This window comes from Eptesicus fuscus, chromosome 4 (assembly GCF_027574615.1).
Source record: "Eptesicus fuscus isolate TK198812 chromosome 4, DD_ASM_mEF_20220401, whole genome shotgun sequence".
Taxonomy (NCBI): domain Eukaryota; kingdom Metazoa; phylum Chordata; class Mammalia; order Chiroptera; family Vespertilionidae; genus Eptesicus; species Eptesicus fuscus.
The window spans coordinates 11,051,254-11,059,849 of NC_072476.1; the positions used below are offsets into that span (position 1 = coordinate 11,051,254).

The 8,596-nt window shown below is 55.3% G+C and overlaps 1 long non-coding RNA gene across 1 annotated transcript; it reads left to right on the top strand.

Annotated features, from left to right (window-relative positions):
* The first annotated feature begins 4,314 nt into the window (after window positions 1-4,314).
* On the top strand, window positions 4,315-7,683 carry LOC129148689 (uncharacterized). The gene is made up of 3 exons (XR_008555653.1): window positions 4,315-4,478; window positions 6,246-6,318; window positions 6,665-7,683. It is a non-coding gene; the product is annotated as an uncharacterized LOC129148689 (long non-coding RNA).
* Window positions 7,684-8,596: the final 913 nt, after the last annotated feature.

The window sequence follows — 8,596 nt, forward strand, 5'->3', positions numbered from 1 at the left end:
CTGCCACGCAGGCCTCCCCTGAGCTTGTCAGGTTAGCAGGTGGCTTCTTTCGTTCACACCGGGATGGTGTCCTCGTTGGCTCAGGCCACCACAACAAACACCACAGACTGGAGCTTAGGAACAGGGACATGGATTTCTCACTGTCTCGGGGCTGGAGTGTAAGGCTTGAGGCGCAGGAAACTGGAATCCGGGACAACCAAGGCATATTAAAGGAAGGTTTATTCCACAGGAGGGAAAGGAGCAGGGACCCAACCGGACTGCCTCTGCAGATGGAGGGGGGTGGAGAGGAGAGCAGTGCACCTGGGAGTGTGGAGCGGCCGTTTAAGGGTTGGGCCCAGGGCGGAACTGGCAGGGGTGGGCCCCAGGGCACTCTGCACGCACTGATTGGTGGTTCGATGTCTTGGGGATGTCTCCGTGGCAGATGCCAGTAATGTCGTAACTCCGCCTTGCCCCCTGCCTCGACCTAACATGGAGGACTGCGATCAAGGTGCCAGCCTGGTCCTGTTCTGTAAAGGTCTCCCTGGGCAGGCTGGTTCCTCGAGGGGCACAGGGTTAGGAGCTGAGTGCCCCTGAACCTGGGTGGGAAGGCGCGTCCCTGTGGCCATCTGCCTCTCTAGTTTTGCTAGCTCCCCAAACTCTCCTGCTCACACACCCGCCCCTCAAGACCAGTGCAGACTCACCCAGGCCTACCCAGACCCAGAAACACAACAGGATGGGCCCCCAATGCTGCATGCCCTCCACCAGGCCCTGCCCAGGCTCCCCTGACCTGCCCACAGTCTCGGCCTCGCCCTGAAGGGGCCTCCGCTTTCCCCTCTGTTATTCCCGAGCTGGTTCAGCTCCTGTGAGTCACTGACCTCTGGCCTTTCGACAACCGGCTTCTCAGCTGTGGGTGTTTTTCTAATTGGGTGAGTGCTTCATTCATTAAGGTTACCTGCCTCTTGGGTCATTCTTACTGACAATATTTTTCTCTCCCCATTTAGAAAAAAAAAGTTGTTTTTCAATGCCTTGCGCTTATTGACCTCCCCAGCACTGAAACACGTCAGATTGCTGGGAAAGCCCTTTGATGGGCACCTTCCCAGCTTCCCGCCTGCCCTGCTCCCAGTTCTCACTGCCAGCTGCTTCCACAGCCCCCCCACCCCTCATCCCGCAGCCCAGCCCTTGTCCTGCCCTGCACCGCAGCCACCAAAGCGCATGCTCCCCTCACAAGCCCTGTGTGGTAGGGACCTGCCATCCTGGCTTGCCTAGAACTGAGGGGTTTCCAGGAGGTGACTTCAGGGCCTTATTATCCTATATTAGAGGCCCAGGGCACAAAATTCGTGCACTCGGGGGCAGGGGTCCTTCAGCTCAGTCTGTGTCCTATCGAAGTCAGGGACCCCTCACTCCTTACTGCCCGCCTGCCATAGAGGCGGGAGAGGCTTCCCCAACCACCACTGTGCTTGCAAGCCGTGAGCCAGGCTCTGGCTGAGCGGCACTCCCCCTGTGGGAGCGCACTGAACACGAGGGGGCAGCTCCTGCGTTGAGCATCTGCTCTCTGGTGGTCAGTGCATGCCATCGCGACCAGTTATTCTACTGTTTGGTCCATTTGCATATTAGCCTTTTATTATATAGGATAAAAGCCTAATATGCTAAGTGTCCAGTCATTCACTCAATCAATCAAAGCATAATATGCTAATGATATGCTAAGGCTGCTCAACCACTCCCCATGACATGCACTGACCACCAGTGGGCAGACAGTCGATCGGTTGACCAGTTGCTATGACGTGCACTTACTACCAGGGGGCAGACACTCCAACTGGTAGGTTAGCTTGCAGCTGGGGTCCGGCTAACAGGGACTGAGTGAGACAGGCCAGACACGCCCTGGAGCCCTCCCGCAGCCCCTCCCCAGCTGGCCAACTTCCCGTGTCCCTCCCCAGCCCTGATCGTGCACTGGTGGGGTCCCTTGGCCTGACCTGCACCCTCTCACAATCCGGGACCTCTTGGGGGATGTTGGAGAACTGTTTTTGGCCTGATCCCTCAGACCAGGACGAGGGACCCCAATGGTGCAGGAATTCATGCACCGGGCCCTAGTTATTATTAGAAAATAAAATAAAAAAACCATAAAATGTGCCATTGTCACCATTTTTTAAGGAAACAGTTCAGTGGCATTAGAACATTCCTGATGTTGAACAGCCACCATCTCTATCTAGTTCCAGAACATTTTCATGCCCCGAAAGGAAACCTGTGTGTGTGAAGCAGCCACTCCTCCCCACCCCGTGCCCGGAGGAACCACATTCTGCTTTCTGTCTCTGTGGTTTGCCTGCTCTGGGCGTTTCACACGACTGGAGTCACACACTGCGTGACCTTTTGTGCCTGGCTTCTCTCTCTCAGCATGTTCTCCAGGTCCATTCATGCTGTGGCATGTGTGTGGGGCTCTTCCTTTTCATGGCCTCCTATTAGTCGACTGTGTGGGCGGACCGGTTTGGTAACCGTGTGGCTGTTGATGGACCTGTGGGTGGTTCCCACTTGGTGGCTGTGGCGAATGGTAATGCCATGAACATTCATTGACATGTTCCCGTGGGCCAACCTGGTTTCAGTTCCTTTGAGTCTCTACCTAAGAGCGGACTTGCTGGGTCCCTGACTTCGATAGGACACAGACTGGGCTGAGGGACCCCTGACCCCGAGTGCACGAATTTTGTGCCCTGGGCCTCTAATATAGGATAATAAGGCCCTGAATCACCTCCTGGAAACCCCTCAGTTCTAGGCAAGCCAGGATGGCAGGTCCCTACCACACAGGGCTTGTGAGGGGAGCATGTGTTTTGGTGGCTGTGGTGCAGGGCAGGACAAGGGCTGGGCTGCGGGATGAGGGGACTTTCAATATTAAAACCAAACGGAGCAGGCTGCCTGCCCTGCCAGGGCCATCCCCGGCTGCTCTGTTCTCCTCGGTGCTGCCCCACCTCCCACGTGTGCATCCTCTGTTGGCTCCTCTGCAGAGCCACTTGCCACCGCCTGTGAATGCTGGTGAGCTCAGTCCGCCTGTGAATGCTGGTGAGCTCAGTCCGCCTGTGAATGCTGGTGAGCTCAGTCCGCCTGTGAATGCTGGTGAGCTCAGTCCGCCTGTGAATGCTGGTGAGCTCAGTCCGCCTGTGAATGCTGGTGAGCTCAGTCCGCCTGTGAATGCTGGTGAGCTCAGTCCGCCTGACAGCAGGCCTTGCTGCCCTCCGGCCACCCGCCGGGGTGGTCTCCTCCATCCTGGGGCTTCAGCTACACCTGCACAGCAAAGATGCCCAGCCCTGCACCTGCACGGGTGTCTTATGGCACTCGGAACCCAACGTGTTCCACACTGGGCTCCACAGACCTGCAACCCCCAGCCTCCCCCATGGGACCTCCTGCTCCCAGCCAGCCAGCCTCAAGGCCGGGTGTCACCCTTGACCTCCCCTGCTCTCCCACCCCCACAAGGCCAAGTCCTAGCTATCCCTCCACCCACCCACCTCTCTCCTCTTCCCTGTCTGGGCCACCAAATCTCCCCACCCCCGATTTCATCAAGGGTCAGCTGGTCTCCCTCTAGGTTCTGACCTCTTGTCCACTCTGTGATCCACTAGAACACAAACCCATTCACGTCACCAGAACCCTTCCCACCTCCACCTCCCGCAGGACAGCATCGAAGGTCCTTGCTGGAGCCAGTCCCTGTTGTGACCCTGGCCATTCTGAATCACTCTCCAGCCCCTCCCTTTCTGACTGCATAGCCCTTGTCATTGGCTCTGGAAAATGCCTCCCTGGCCTCCCAGCACTGCCTCCAGGAGCAGCCGACCTGAGTGACAAGGCCTTTCCTCCATCCCCGTAGTCACGTGACTCTCACTGTAAGGCAAGCCCCTCTTTGCTCAGCTATCGCACCTCTGGACTGTTCACTCTGGGGGTGGTAGGGATGGGTTCTTACTCGTGACACCTTGTACCCCAGTTCCACGCTGGGCACACAGCACAAACACACATTGAGTAAGAATTGGTTGTCTCAAAGGTAAAAGAATATCATGATGTTGGAGACCCCTCAGGGGTTTGTGTGGGAAACCGCCCGTTGTCTTCACTAGCAGAGAGGTGTGGACAAGGAACCCGGAAAGCTGGAAACCTTGAGCTCTGGCAAAGGTCAGAGCTATGCACCAACTATTTAGTCCAGACAATGGTAGCTGAAGCAAGTTCCCTACCAAACAGTCGTGTGAATCCTTACTGAGAAGATAGTCTGCCTGTTACTGGAATTGCCTGCCTAAGGGCTATGGGTGTGTCCCAAACCTGAATAAAAGGATGGCTAGGCCAGCGGGAAGCGGAGCCCTCCCTTGGGCTTCCGCCTGGCCCCCAATTTCCAAATTATTATTATTTCTTGTCTTGTCCCTTTCATTTGCGCGCGGCCTCCTCCAGAGCCCGAACTCTGAACCTGAACCCTGAACCACGCGGGACGTGAGGGGACGCTCGCAGGTTTGAGCTCATTATCTGGAGAAAGCACATGGGAGGTGAGTCAGCATCGCAGCCTGCCAGGGGGGAGCCAGTGGGCACGGCCAGGGAAGTGGCAAACATGGCTGTCATCTCCCGGGAGGGGCCCTGGTGGACAGGGAAGATAGCAGGGCTGGCCCTGAGGCAGGAGAGCCCCTGATGTGGCTAAGCTGACCTTCCTGCTTCGCTTCGGAGCTCTGGGCAGGGTGTCCTGCCCTCTGAGGCCGTCTCCCTCCGCAGGGCCGGGCAGCCAGGGACCAAGACCCAGCTCAGCCGCAGGGCCGGGCACCTGAGTTCTGCGCCTCACTGGGACCGGGAATCCAGGATGTAGAAGGAGAGCACCGGGAAACCGGGAGGGGACATGTCACGATGGCCTTGGAGCATGTGGCTGTCCACTCTAAGCACGTTGTTCAGAGTAGGAACATGGAGAACACGTGTCCACAGATGTTTCTTGGGGGTGCAAGCAGCCTGCATTAAATAACTTTGAATTAATGACTGAGGAAGGCATTCTTGTTCCTTGTAAAATCCTTCTGATTAAAGCAAACGACAAGGCTCTGCTTTGTTTGGGCCAAGGTGGTTCCTTTAACACCTTACCAAGTCTGGGTGTCCTCCCTCTCTCCCTCCCCCTCTGCCACCTTTAACAAGAAAGAACTGGAGGGGCCCGAATCTGGGCAGGTGACGCTGTCCTTGTATAAATTAGCGTGATCTGTTTCGCGCTGTTTCTGTGGGTGCAAGGAAGGCATAGGATGGCTGTCCCTATCCAGTTGTGACGAAAAGCCTCCTTTTAACACGTGCTGTTTACCTAGATGAGTAAGCTAACAAATGCTACGTCAGCGGTGTTGGGCTGAACCTGCCTTGATTGCTGCTGCCACTTGGGACCTGCGGGAGCTTTGCTGCCACCTGGCGGCCAAAGGCGCCAGGGCCTGGAAACGCTGATGCCACATTAGAATAACCCGAGCCAGGCAGGCTCCGGCTTCTTGCATTTTCCCGCCTGGCATATTTTGAACACCTTCTATAACCCGGGCGCAGGTTGGGAGGCAGACTCACTCACCCACCCCCCGCTACCCCCTCTCCCCAAACAGATGGTTATAGTATAAACTGGGAGGATTTCCAGAGGCTGGGGGAGCGGGAGGGGATTTAGACCAATTAAGAGGGAGTTACCTAGCTGCAGTGTTGGGGGAGGGAAGGGCGAGCCCTCAGAGGGGCTGTGTGGGCAAAGGCCTGGAGGCAGGGAGGTCGAGGTGGGTGTGTGTTGAGGGGGCGGCGGGGGCGGGGGGGGGGGGCGGAGGAATGATCTGGGCGGAGTCAGAGGTCTCTGCACCTTAGCCTCCTGGATTGAGGGTGAGATGGCTGCCATGAAAGAGGAGACTTGCCTCGCCCAGGTGGGCAAGGACGACCGCTGGCAGCGGCTCTGGGATCCTCAAAAGGCCTCGTTTACTCATGGGGGGCTGAGTCTGACGGGGTATCCGGGGAGATGCTGGGCCAGGGCTGAGCAGAGGGCTCTGGGAATGTATTTATGGGCGCGTGCGCCTGCAGGGCATGAGGACTGGTACTTCTAGGTGCGCCCAGTGCAGTAGCTCTCCCCTCCCCTCCCCTCCCCTCCCCTCCCCTCTCTCTCTCTCTCATTGAATAAAAACAAACAACCTCTTCCTTGGCCCCATGTTCAATAAGCAGGAAGAGATGATGACTGAATGAATACATGTATGACCAGGTGGGAATGAGTCTGGAGAGAGAAGGCAGGCCACCACCCCATGCTTTCTGCTCCAAGCCTTTTTCTTCTGTTTCAGGAGTTTCGGAGGCCAAACTGTTAGTACCAGGTTCTTCCTGCACAGCGGTGAGGGGGACGTCCCAGCTCCATCAGTAAGTCCTTTATTGTCTACTCTCAGTGGAAACACTCAGCTATGTCTAGCCCTGGTGGCTGTTACCTGCTGGCCAGGCTGGAGCAGAAATGGAGATCCCCTCTCCTGGTCCCCAACCCCTGTGGCTGGGAGGGACACACAGCAGGAGGGGAGCTGCTGCCAGGTTGTGAATGCTCAGCCTGGTCACAGCCTCTTTAGTGACTTGATCTGGCAGTTGACAATGATGGCATTCAACGACCATCTTCCTTTCTCTTGGGGGGGCATGAAAAAGCACTAACACCCGTCAGTGATGGCCCAGGCAGACAGAGCCCATCCCAGACTTTGCTCCTTCCTCTGTTCTAATGTAGGAACCACCCAGTGGATGGGATTGAGCAAGGTCCAGACCAGCTGACCAGCTTCACACGTGCACAGATTGGGGGTGCATGATACCTTCACTCAACCCCAGCATCCCAGCTTGGGACCACCAGAATGTGCTGCTGTGCCCTGTGGGGTCAGGCCAGGAGCTGAGGAGTCAAGTAGGGGAGAGGGATACCCCACTGGGGACAGAGGGTTCCCTTGCAAAAAGAGCCTCTTGGAAGGGAGGCCGTGGGACCAGAGTCACAGCCAAGTCACTGCTACACAGGAACCCTTTGTGAACGGCTCAGCCTGGCCAGGCTGGGCTGCAGGGCAGAGAGCCCCTCGGAGACCCAGGGTGTGTCCCAAACGCAGCTGGAGCCAGGAGGAAGCAAGGGCACCATGCTAGGATGGAGGAGAGGAAGGCTGCGGGAGGGGACAGCGGGCACGAGTCCAGTGCCTCCCCCAGGGTCCCCTTGCAGTCTGCATGCACCCCCCTCCCCAGAGCAGGAAGTTGAGAATCTTGGTCCTCCGAGGATGGATGCCCCAGGAGATGAGTCCAGCTTTTGCACAGCAGCTGCACCATTTTACGTAACCACCAGCAATGCACAAGGGTTCCAATATCGCCACATCTTCACCAACATCCAATGTTCTCCATCTTTAAGATAAAATAACCACCTAACGGGTGTGAAGTAGTATCTTTTGGTGGCTTTGATTTGCATTTCCATAATGACTAAAGGCGTTAAGCATCTTTTTATGTGCTTGTTGGTGCTTGTATATCTTCATTAGAGAAATGTCTGTTCAGACTCTTTGCCCATTTTTGAACTGGGCTGTTTGTTTTTTTGTTTGTTTGTTTTTGTTGTTGAGTTGAAGGGGTTCTTTACATGGTATAGATATTAAACCCTCACCAGATATGTAATTTACAAATATTTTCTTCCATTCTGTGGGATCCCTTTTTACAACTGTTAACTGTGTCCTTTGATGCACACGTTTTTTATTTTAATGAAGTCCAATTTACCTATTCTTTTCTTTAGCTGCCTATGCTTTTGGTGTCATAGCCAAGAAATTATTGTCAAATCCAGTGTCATGAAGATTTTCTCCTATGTTTTCTTCTAAGAGTTTTATAGTTTTGGCTCTTATGTTTAGGCTGTTGAGTTAATTTTGTACATGGTATGGGGTAGGGGTCCAACTTCATTTTTTTTTATATATATAATCTTGTTCCTTTTTAATTCAGCCCCTGGAGCAGGGGCCCCTGCACACAAACCTATGTGCCCACAGCTTGGCCCCCAAGAGGCACCAGGGAGAGCTGGGAGTCCTGCTCCTACTCCAGACAGCTTCCAATCATACTGCCCCCTTCCCACAGGGTGGGCATTTGACCTGGGACAATCAGCCAGAATCTTTCTCCTGGGTTTTATATGCACTGACTATCCACAGAGCCCTCACCCTCTGCAAGCCTGTTTCTCCTTTGTACCCAGGGGGCTGAACCCAATGAAATCCCCTCTCTCTCCTGATGCACTTTGGACACACAGCATACTCGTTAGCACACTGGAAATGCCACGTAAGGTCTGGTCCCAACTGCCTGTTCCAACCCATCCCATACCACCCTTCCCCCTGCTCCCTCTCCCCAGCCACACAGCCTTTCCCTGCTCACCCCACCTCCCGCTCCTTTTACCCAAGTCTCTTCCCCAGCTCTCCCCACAGCTGCATGCTGCTCCCCCTTCAGATGTTTGGAGGTCACCCCCTCACAGACCTCCCTGACCACCCTGTCTAAACCAGGTGTATTAGTTAGCTATTACCCTGTAACCAATCACCACAAACTTAGCAGTTTTTAATGAGGCACATCTGTTATCACAGGTTCTGTGCATCAGGAGCCCAGGCTTAGGAGGGTCCTCTGCTCAGAGTCTTGAAAGTCTGGGGTTGCATTCTCCAGGCCTCACCTGAGGCTC